An 11078-nucleotide genomic window follows, 5' to 3' on the forward strand; every position below is an offset into this window, starting at 1 on the left:
TCATTTAGCAACAGAAGGTGCTACACACATAAAACCAGCTGCTATAGAAAGCTCTGGACCTCAGCTGTCATGTAGATATGGTCACCAAAGTTTATCCACTGTAAGCACTGTCAAATATGGTAATAAGCTATTTTCACCTATTTAACGATTCTATTTTTAAACTCTGATGACACCAGTGTGTTCCCCATCCCAGAAAAATCCCAGGGTGTATCCGAAATTCTACACATCCAACTTCTACTTATGAGAAATATACCAATATATTTAAAAACTACAACTCCCACTATAGACACGTCCCAGAATCTGTTACAAAGCTTGAGCCCTTGTAGTTCTTCCGGGGTGGGTGGGAGGATGTGTTCGGCTCCTCTTTCTGCTGTCTGCCGTGACTGGGCTTCATTCTGTTTCAGATTGATGCCGCCCGCCGGCTGGCCGAGAACACAATACATGAGACAAATACATGAAACTGTATTTTATTATTGATGCTATCTTTATTGTTTAACTCCTCAAATACAACATAAGAAAAAAACATCAATGTTACGAATATTATGTATTTGTATCTTTTCTATCCGCCGAGCGGTAATTACGACGTCACTTCCGGAGTCTTCAGCTGATTTCTTTTAAACGTTATTACGATGCATAACTTACTGGAACAAAACTGAGCAACGTGTTGTTGCTGGGGACAAAACTACTGATTATATATATTTATTACATGGCTTGCTTATATTCTAATGTACAATGCGGTCTGTTATTTTCTTGATAACAGACCGTTGCTATGTATAACACACCGTTGCCATGCATAGCAGAGCGTTGCCATGGACGCAGTTCTGTTCCCTCCGGAAGAGAGCTATCAATCGATCCGCTAGAAGAAGATTGGCGTCGGGGACCTAATCACCCCATCGTTGTTGTATTCTCTATAACAACGCTCTACATGATCCCTTACGTACATTGAAGCGATATAGCCCCGCTGATCACCGTCTGATTCTGTGAATGAATGCCCGCATTGCATCGTGGGATATCCGCTTTGAATGCGCCCAGCTCGGCTCATATCGTAGCTTACTGTTCTGTCTTATTTACTATAATATTTCACCGGTAATAAGACCGAAATAATATTATTAAAATAAAGAAATGCATACCATGATAACAGCTAAATACATGTTGAAAGATGTAGCGTTATAGTTTTAAAAATATCAATAAAAAACAAAGCAATCCAGCTTCCCTGGCCGAAATAGACCGAAATAATAACATTAAAAGAAATACATATAAACCGTGATAAGATCTGGTGAATAAATGTTGATTAAAACAGCGATTATTGGGCTAAAAATACCAATAATATCAAAGCTGTATCCAGCTTCTCTGCTGCAGCCGAGTGGCAGAAAGTTTCGTGCTGTGATTACGTAAGATGCTTCTCATTGAAATACATTAGTATAAAAAACGTGACCCCAACACGAAAATCTTCACAATTACGTAACGGTATCACGTTCTAATAGATTTAATTTCGTAATGCCATCACGAACTGACGTGAGACTGGGTTGGTTTGTGTGTGTGTGAGAGAGTTTGCGTGAACCTGTAAGCAAGCAATGATCATTTTAGGGCTGAAAAAAGGCATCTTTTGAAGGATGCATTTCATGTGTCCTTGAATAAAAACATTGTCTCCTGCATTTGCTGTAAACTGGTGCTTATCATTTCAAATGGTTTGTGGGACATGGTGGCCCTGAAGACTGGTCTCCCACTATGGACATCCCACAGGCTCCGGGTGGATTCCCCTTTGGACCGGTGCACACCAGCCAAGTGTGAAGTCCCATGTATGTTCGACTCTCTTGAGCATCCACATCACTCCATCCTGAGATTGAACACCTCCCGTGTAGGTTTGTCATTTCCTGAATCAGCTGGATCAAGTCAAGAGTGAAGAAAAGGTCGAAAGAGGCATCACGCCGGTCGGTGGTTGAATGTTGCGCAGCGTCTCAGTATTAGATGGAGACCAGACTTGCCAATTCTTCACTGTCCATTCAAGGTTGGGATGGACAGGATCTTCAGTGTCCTCTCCACTTTCAGAGGAAGGATTAGAGGCACTCACAGAATTGGAGGACACCAGTGACCATTTTGTCAGACTCCAGAAACTTGTGTCATCTTCAGATGAGTCCTGCAGTTGGCTGGAAGATAAAGGCTCCTTCTCTTTGCTCCAGGTCTTTCTCCTTCTCTAGAGCCAGGTGCATCAACACACTAATAGTTGGTTTTCTTTACAACAAATGCAGGAGACAATGTTTTTATTCAAACACGTCTTCAAAGACAGATGAAATGCATCCTTCAAAAGACGCCCTTTTTTCACCCAGATTTACACAAACTCTCACACACAGACACGCATGCATGCACACACACACACACACACACACACACACACACACACACACACACACACACACACGGCTCCATAATATAACTGGCAAAAGTATACCCTTAGTATGCCCTTTTTTCACACAGATTTACACAAACTCTCTCACACACAGACATGCATACATGCACGCACACACACACCAACCCGGTCTCACGCCAGGTCGTGAAACAGTCACGTTATTTTGATTCATAAATTCGTGTACAGGTTACGATTTAAACATTTTTTTCGTGTATATGCAACGACTTTTGAACGTGTACAGGTCACGCTTTTCGAACATGCTCTGGGGGACGCGACAACGGAGAAATGAGGCGCCACACGCCGGCCACAACAACGGAACGGGCTGCGCGCGATCCCGGTCTCCGGGGTGAAAGTCCTGTGTTTTCTGACCCTAACCCTCCACCACCCCGACCAACCTCCCTACGCGGACTTTCGCCTTATCAACTACTCGCTACCGTCAGCGTTCTGGGATCACGAAATATGCTTCCCATTAAAATGCATTGCTTTCAATTTCGTAATCGCCACACGAAAAAAAGGCATTTACGTAACCTGTCCACGACTTAATAGATTACAATAACTTGACTATATAACGACCTGGCATGAGACTGGGCTGCACACACACACACACACACACACATACACACACACACACACACACACACACACGCATACATACACACACACACACATACACACACCCACCAGCACACACAAATATACACATATACACACACACACACACACACACACACACACACACACACACACACACACACTCACACACACGCGCGTGCATGCGCACACACACACACACACACACACACACACACACACACACACACACACACACAGCTCCATAATATAACTATAATTAATCGGCCTACAAGGGCAAAATGGTTGAATCTGGTGAAATACTGTAAAAATGTCAAATATGACTAGTTTTCCTCCAAATGAAATGCTGACATTACAGAATGCATAGTTTTATACTGTAAATGCAGTGAGATCAAAACATGTGGTTAGAATGGAAGTCAATGGGGCCATTTTTGCCTCGAAGGTGTCCAGAGGGAGTATCTGGAACTACATAAAAAATACTAATGCAATCAAATCAGTTTTGTTGCTTATCTTTGACATATCCAAGCCTCTAAGCCCCATCTACATATTATTCATTATATGGGAAAAAAATCATTTTTTGTGGGTTTTTTTTTATAAATAATGACATACTTCAAATACATAAACTGGCATTTAAAGGGTTAAAATCCTGAAAATGATTGAATGTTTGGTGGTTTTGATTAGGTTAGAAGTTGTTTAAGTGATTTATGAAAAAAAAGCATAAAAACATATTGATATATGATGATTTAATAACAGTTTTTGTGTGCGTGAACATTTTTGCCACAAAGTTGTCCAAAGGGTACAAAATGAATCATTTAAGTATAAAAGACATGTAAGAGTAAAAAACACTGGATTTAAAAAAATTCGCTGAAAAGAGAGTTTCCTACAAAATTTCATGCCATAAGCAATAACACAGCAAAAATGATCACAAAATGAAAAAAAAAACTTGAGAAAAATGTACAAAAATGACCGAGGAGGGCATGAGCCTTCTTGCCTGTGCTGGACTACCTGCACTCCAACACTTTCTTCGGGGAGATCATGGCCCCGGACCCCTCTAGGGTTGGAGGTCCACCATATGCTTCTCACCTGTTTTACCCCTGATTAGTTTGCGTGTCTGCAGTGGAAATTAAATCTCATATTATTTAAATTTGATTCACACACAAAACATTAACATTTTTGACATTATAAAATTATTCTCTCAAGTCTTGGCGATCAGCCCCTATATTATACAATAAGACATATATTTCTTATACATACTATTGTACTATTCTTTGTGGTAGAATTTATCATCATAATAAACGTAATTATTTCCTGGATTTTGTATCACCATAGTCCCTGTAAAACGTCTGCGCTAAAAGGAAGGGGGACGTCATTTAATGTTGGCTACTGACTACAACCACATCGCGCATTGTGAAGTTATTTTATGAATGAAATATACACATAACATATCTCAGGGACAATTCAGGGACGTTTTTGAATCCGGGACTTTGGTATGAAGTTTTATGTCAGCGTTTTGGATGACCCTCTTTCTCAGGTGTCCAAAGGATGTTGACGGTTGCCAGAGTCGATTTTGAATTTCATCATCCAAGGTGTAGTTTTCTGAGATGATGCTGCCGAGGTACTTGAAGGTAGGAACAATGGCCAGTTGTTGTCCCTCTATTGTAAAAGATGTTGGGTGAGGTCGGTTGACGGTACTCCACTGGCAAATTATTTCAGTCTTATGGTTGTTGATGGTCAATCCCATTCTTCTATACAGTGTTACAGCTGCTAGGAGGGTGTTCTGTAGGGCCTTTGGAGTGTGAGTGACCAGGGAACAGTCATCGGCATATTGAAGTTCCACAACCTCCTCTGAAGTAAGCTTTGTGGTAGCCTGTAGCCTTCTGATGTTGAAAATGTTGACATCCAGGCGGAAATCAATGGTGACTCCAGTCTTCTTCTCTATTCCTCTGCATAATAGTGTAGTAAGACCAATGAGGAAGCTATTGAAAAGAGCTGGGGCCAGCACGCAGCCCTGGCTGACTCCAGTCTGAACGGTGAACGGTTTAGAGCTCTTGCCTCCCACAACCACCCAGGTCATCATTCCAGAATTAAACTGTGCTCATGCTCCAGAATTAGAAGAACGAAAGCCATGAACAGGTTTTTGGTGCTGCTCCCGACATTTTTCCTGCAGTTGGCGTGTCACAAAGTCAAAGTCAAAGTCAACAGTCCCTGTATCCTTCCTGGGATGTTATCGGGTCCAGGGGCCTGTTTCACAAAACCAAGATAAGGGATTAAGCCGGGATTTCCTGGTTATCCTGGATGAATTTAGCCTTGACTCGGTTTCACAAAAGCAGAGGCACATAAATCACCATGGAGATTTATTCTGTGCAGCTAGCCTGGTCCTGACCAGGCTAACAGCCAGGATTTATTTAATCCTGGAACCTTTTCTGTTCACTCAGCAGTGGTTTTACCCTTTTGTTATCAGCCTGGATTAAAATACAACAGGTGAATATTGCTGTTCATTTAAGTCCTGTTATTATTTAAAGTTGTGATCATTATTTCTTTTGTAATTATAATTTTGTCATTGTTACTGTTATATTGCTGTATGAAGACTGCTGTTCATATTGTTGTAAGAAGTTTGATGAATATATTCTGGCTGTTGTTGAGATAATTAGAAAAGGCTGATAAAATTTCAAATGAGTTTTAAATGAAGTATGTTACTGCATTGTATTTGGCATTCTTAGCACACAATTTGTGTTGTCCAGGAAACTGGGATTATAATTTGGGAGGATTGTACAATTTTAAGAACATATCGTAATTGTACAATCCTCCCAAATGATAGTCTTAGTTCACTGGACCAGTAACTATCTAGTGATGTAGGCTACTGTACATTCATGTAACAACAGGGAGAGGACACCTTAATGGTTTTTGACCTTATATTTTGCCTGGGGGGAAATAACTGATGAATATACTCTGTTCCATTCATGTTTATAGTGTGCATGGAATTTATCACTTAATTATCTTTATAGTTTCTAGATTTTAGAGTCCAATTTCTTCAGTGTCTTTATTTTCTATGTCCATATATACCAGGGAGCAAGGCATATAATATGTAGAGAAGGAAACTCATCCTCTATAAAAAATAAAAAAACGCGTGGACAGATAGTGGACAGACTAAATGATAGTCTAACAATATACATTTATGAACTACTGGTCTTAAATGAAACCATTCAATGTGTCACTTGTCATTTGCAAAAACGAACACCTGTACACTTTGCATTAAAAGCGAGTAGTGGAAGTTAATATGGCTCAGGAAATTAATATTTTAGCCAATGAGAGAGAGGGAGGAACAGAGTGAAAACGATATTTACGCTTCATATTCTAGCGTTATGGAAAATGGAACTTCATGGTAAATTTCCTGAGTAACATTATCTTCTGCTTACTTTTAAGGCAAAGAGTACAATTGTTAATTTGTGCAAATGATTAGTAGCCTAATCCTTGAATGGTCTGATTATGATGGTTTCCATTCAGAGCAGAGGTCAGTTAATGTATATATTTATTCTGCTTATGCATTCAGTCGGTCCGTGATCGTCTGCTGCTTTCTCTCTGTTTCAGTACAGCGGCCGTGTTATTTTCTTTTTATTTAAATAATGTGTTTCACGTCATCATACTTCCATAAGAAGCTGCTGCTCTCTCTGTATAAAGTATGAACAATGTTTATTCTCCATTTTGGCATCAGGAAATCTGTGCTCGACCTCGCGGTCTTTTGAGGAAATCCGTGGACGCGCATCTATCTAAATTAGTTCAGCCTGGCTCGACCTAGTCTCTCCTCCTCAGCTCCTAGTCTCTCCTCCTCAGCTCCTAGTCTCTCCTCCTCAGCTCCTTGTCTCTCCTCCTCAGCTCCTAGTCTCTCCTCCTCAGCTCCTAGTCTCTCCTCCTCAGCTCCTTGTCTCTCCTCCTCAGCTCCTAGTCTCTCCTCCTCAGCTCCTAGTCTCTCCTCCTCAGCTCCTAGTCTCTCCTCCTCAGCTCCTTGTCTCTCCTCCTCAGCTCCTAGTCTCTCCTCCTCAGCTCCTTGTCTCTCCTCCTCAGCTCCTAGTCTCTCCTCCTCAGCTCCTAGTCTCTCCTCCTCAGCTCCTAGTATCTCCTCCTCAGCTCCTTGTCTCTCCTCCTCAGCTCCTAGTCTCTCCTCCTCAGCCCCTAGTCTCTCCTCCTCAGCTCCTAGTCGCTCCTCCTCAGCTCCTAGTCTCTCCTCCTCAGCTCCTAGTCTCTCCTCCTCAGCTCCTTGTCTCTCCTCCTCAGCTCCTAGTCTCTCCTCCTCAGCTCCTTGTCTCTCCTCCTCAGCTCCTTGTCTCTCCTCCTCAGCTCCTAGTCTCTCCTCCTCAGCTCCTAGTCTCTCCTCCTCAGCTCCTAGTCTCTCCTCCTCAGCTCCTTGTCTCTCCTCCTCAGCTCCTAGTCTCTCCTCCTCAGCTCCTAGTCTCTCCTCCTCAGCTCCTAGTCTCTCCTCCTCAGCTCCTTGTCTCTCCTCCTCCTCTAGTCTCTCCTCCTCAGCTCCCTGTCTCTCCTCCTCAGCTCCTTGTCTCTCCTCCTCAGCTCCTAGTCTCTCCTCCTCAGCTCCTTGTCTCTCCTCCTCAGCTCCTTGTCTCTCCTCCTCAGCTCCTAGTCTCTCCTCCTCAGCTCCTAGTCTCTCCTCCTCAGCTCCTTGTCTCTCCTCCTCAGCTCCTAGTCTCTCCTCCTCAGCTCCTAGTCTCTCCTCCTCAGCTCCTTGTCTCTCCTCCTCAGCTCCTAGTCTCTCCTCCTCAGCTCCTAGTCTCTCCTCCTCAGCTCCTTGTCTCTCCTCCTCAGCTCCTAGTCTCTCCTCCTCAGCTCCTAGTCTCTCCTCCTCAGCTCCTAGTCTCTCCTCCTCAGCTCCTTGTCTCTCCTCCTCAGCTCCTAGTCTCTCCTCCTCAGCTCCTAGTCTCTCCTCCTCAGCCTGGCTTGGCCTTTGTGAAACGCACCAAGCCAGGATGCACAGATCAGACTAGGTCAAGCCTCGCTTTATCAGTTATCCTGGATTTATATATTCTGCTTTTGTGAAACAGGCCCCTGGTGCTTTATTTTTCATAATAATTTAGTTAGTATAGTTAGAGTTAGCTAAGGCTAGCTCTAATGTTACCGTTAGAGAAATGGATACATTGGCAAGGATTTATGAACATTTCAAAAGCACATTTCCCAGCAACAGAACGAACAGTAGACACTTATACATTCCTTCATTTACTGTGCTATCTTGCGCTACATCGTTAATAGAAACAAACGCTTCTTTCGGCCGGTTGTTGAATTGGTGTGCAAGGACTAACATCTGCGCGTGTGAAATATAATTTGCTTGTGAGCATGTTTTATCGCACTCTGTGACATAAACCTGACACCATACCAATCACAACAATTTCTACAATAGATGCAGCATTTAAACTTCCGCCATTTCGCCACCCTTTATCAGATTGTAATAAATCTTATTTACGAAGCAATACGTACATTCCGGTCTTTGTGCCAGATGTCTCCATCAAGTTTACGCAGGATTGCTTAAAGACCACTTGAGTTATGGTCAATTCCGTGCTAAGCACCGCCTTCTGCAAAATTCTTTTATTGATGGTCCAAGAGGCTTTTTTGTAAATCGCATTGAGCTGGATATATGTGAGAAAATTAAAGTCAATCAGACAGTCGTGGAGTCAAATTTGTTGAAAACTATTTACACATCATTTCTAGTGTCATGTTTCTAGCGGACAAGAATAAAAATGACAACGAATAAAAAATAATGAACCAGCACAAACTCATTAGGGTTTAATCCCTTCGCGGTTTGAATCCTCATAATAACAACAACAACTTGTTTGTTTGCATTTTTTTTGCCAGAGCCTCTATATTGGGATCCTGCTGTGCCATCACAGTTGTCTCATTGAAGTTAATGAGGGGGCTGTGTTTTCTGACACAGAGCTATCGTCTGAACATGGGCTTCTGGTGATAGCTCCTACTTATGGTAATCTAAATGTGAAACAGTCTAGTGTACCTTAGACAACAGTTGCTACCTTTTGGAAGACATGATAGAAACTACAGTGTGATGCTACAGTAAGTGGGAAAAGTGCTGGAGTGATGTGTTACTGTGTCATATGATACAGTGAACTCAGGTCTCTCTCTGTCACTCTCTGTGCCCCTCGGTCTTGTTTTATCTATCTCTCTGACTCACCCTGTTCCTCTCTTGCCATCTAATTCTCTCATAACAAATCACACACACACACACACACACACACACACACACACACACACACACACACACACACACACACACACACATTGGATGCCAGTATTGTACACAGCTTAGTCAGCCCACTCTCTCTGGTGGTAACAGGGTGTCTCACACTGGGCCTTGGCTGGCAGACTGAGACATGTGGAGGAAAACACACACACACACACACACACACACACACACACACACACACATTTGAACTCACTCACCCCCTGCAATGCACAGATGGACACATGGACAGGCCTTCAATGACCAACAGTCTCCAAGGACAAACTGATCCCCATTCCCAGCCATGATCATACGCACGCATGCGCGCGCACACACACACACACACACACACACACACACACACACACACACACACACACACACACACAAGCCCCAAACATAGACTCGCTTACACCCGCTCACCAAGTGGGTTGATTAGGGTCATAGTGTGTTCGTGTGTATAGGTCCTTTACAGATGGCCATTAGGAGACATGAGGGGACATGGCATCATTAATAAAACAGCCAACAGCCTGCTCCCAGGGCCTGGGTTCACCATTAAGCCTGACGCACGCATTTCACCCACGTCACTTTAGCTGACAACTCCACGTGGGATTTAGATGTCTAACATTAAAACACATTCTCTGCCACACACACACACACACACACACACACACACACACACACACACCGACACAGACACTAACACACATCACATCACACTCCCGCAGGCAGCAGATGGTATGGTGGGCATCAGGTACAGTAGCATCCTCCTGACACACCAAACAGCTGTTACCATTACAGCATGCTAATTGCCATCAATCAAGACAGCACCTCTGTGCATGCATAGGCAGGGCTTATACTGTGTGTGTGTGTGTGTGTGTGTGTGCGTGTGCGTGTGTGTGTAAGAGTGCAACAGAAATAGAGAAGGCAAACAGAGTTTTTCCCCTCATTATAAAAACCCGAAATTATGTCCTCTCCCCTCATTTTCTGGAGGAAAAAAACAGTGTGAATAATGAAGACAACAGGAACAGAGACAACAAGATTCATATCGTTGCATCTCTTTACTTTGCTCATTAGTGTCTGTCTGCGTGTGTGTGTGTGTGTGTGTGTGGCCAGTGTTACATTTTTTTTATTAAAGTGAGTTTGTGGAAGCACACTGCAAAGTAGTATTTTTCAGCAAGTTGCTGCACATAGTTTGATAGATTGATTTGTGCAGGCTGAGTGGGATCGATGGTCAAAACGAGCCTGTCGATGCAGGTCAGACTCTACATGGCCATATTGACCATATTGACTTACTTTACTGATGCAAACAAGCAAAACTCTGGTTCAATAGTCCCTCATACTTTAGAGGCTGTTGGACAAGAGCTATGCAACACAACAAAATTCATTATTTTCCTCACTCACCTTTTAGTTTGTTACTACTTTACCATTTATTATACATGGACTTTAGAGACTTGATGCAATTCCCAGCACTTCACACACAAAGACTGTTATTAGAACATATTGGGCAAAACTATAAAACAGTAGTTATGATAGACTCAATCACAGTGTGTTGATCATGATAGACGCAACCAAAATGCATACTGCCAGCTGCTGCTCATGATAACAGTATAACAGAGGTGACAAGCCGTTACAATATCTGACCGCTTTGGGTAGTGCAAAACATATGACAGAGCGCACCTGCATCACTTTTGGGGTATCATAGGCAATTTAACTTCAAAAAGCTTTGTCACGTAACAGCTAGTTAAATAAAGACCAGTCAAACCATAAAGCTGTGCCCCAATCCCAAGTTTGAGTGTGTAATGTGGACCCGACGGGCCAGCCTGGGTTCTGACAGATATATAG

The sequence above is a fragment of the Perca flavescens genome, chromosome 21 (assembly GCF_004354835.1).
Source record: "Perca flavescens isolate YP-PL-M2 chromosome 21, PFLA_1.0, whole genome shotgun sequence".
NCBI lineage: Eukaryota > Metazoa > Chordata > Actinopteri > Perciformes > Percidae > Perca > Perca flavescens.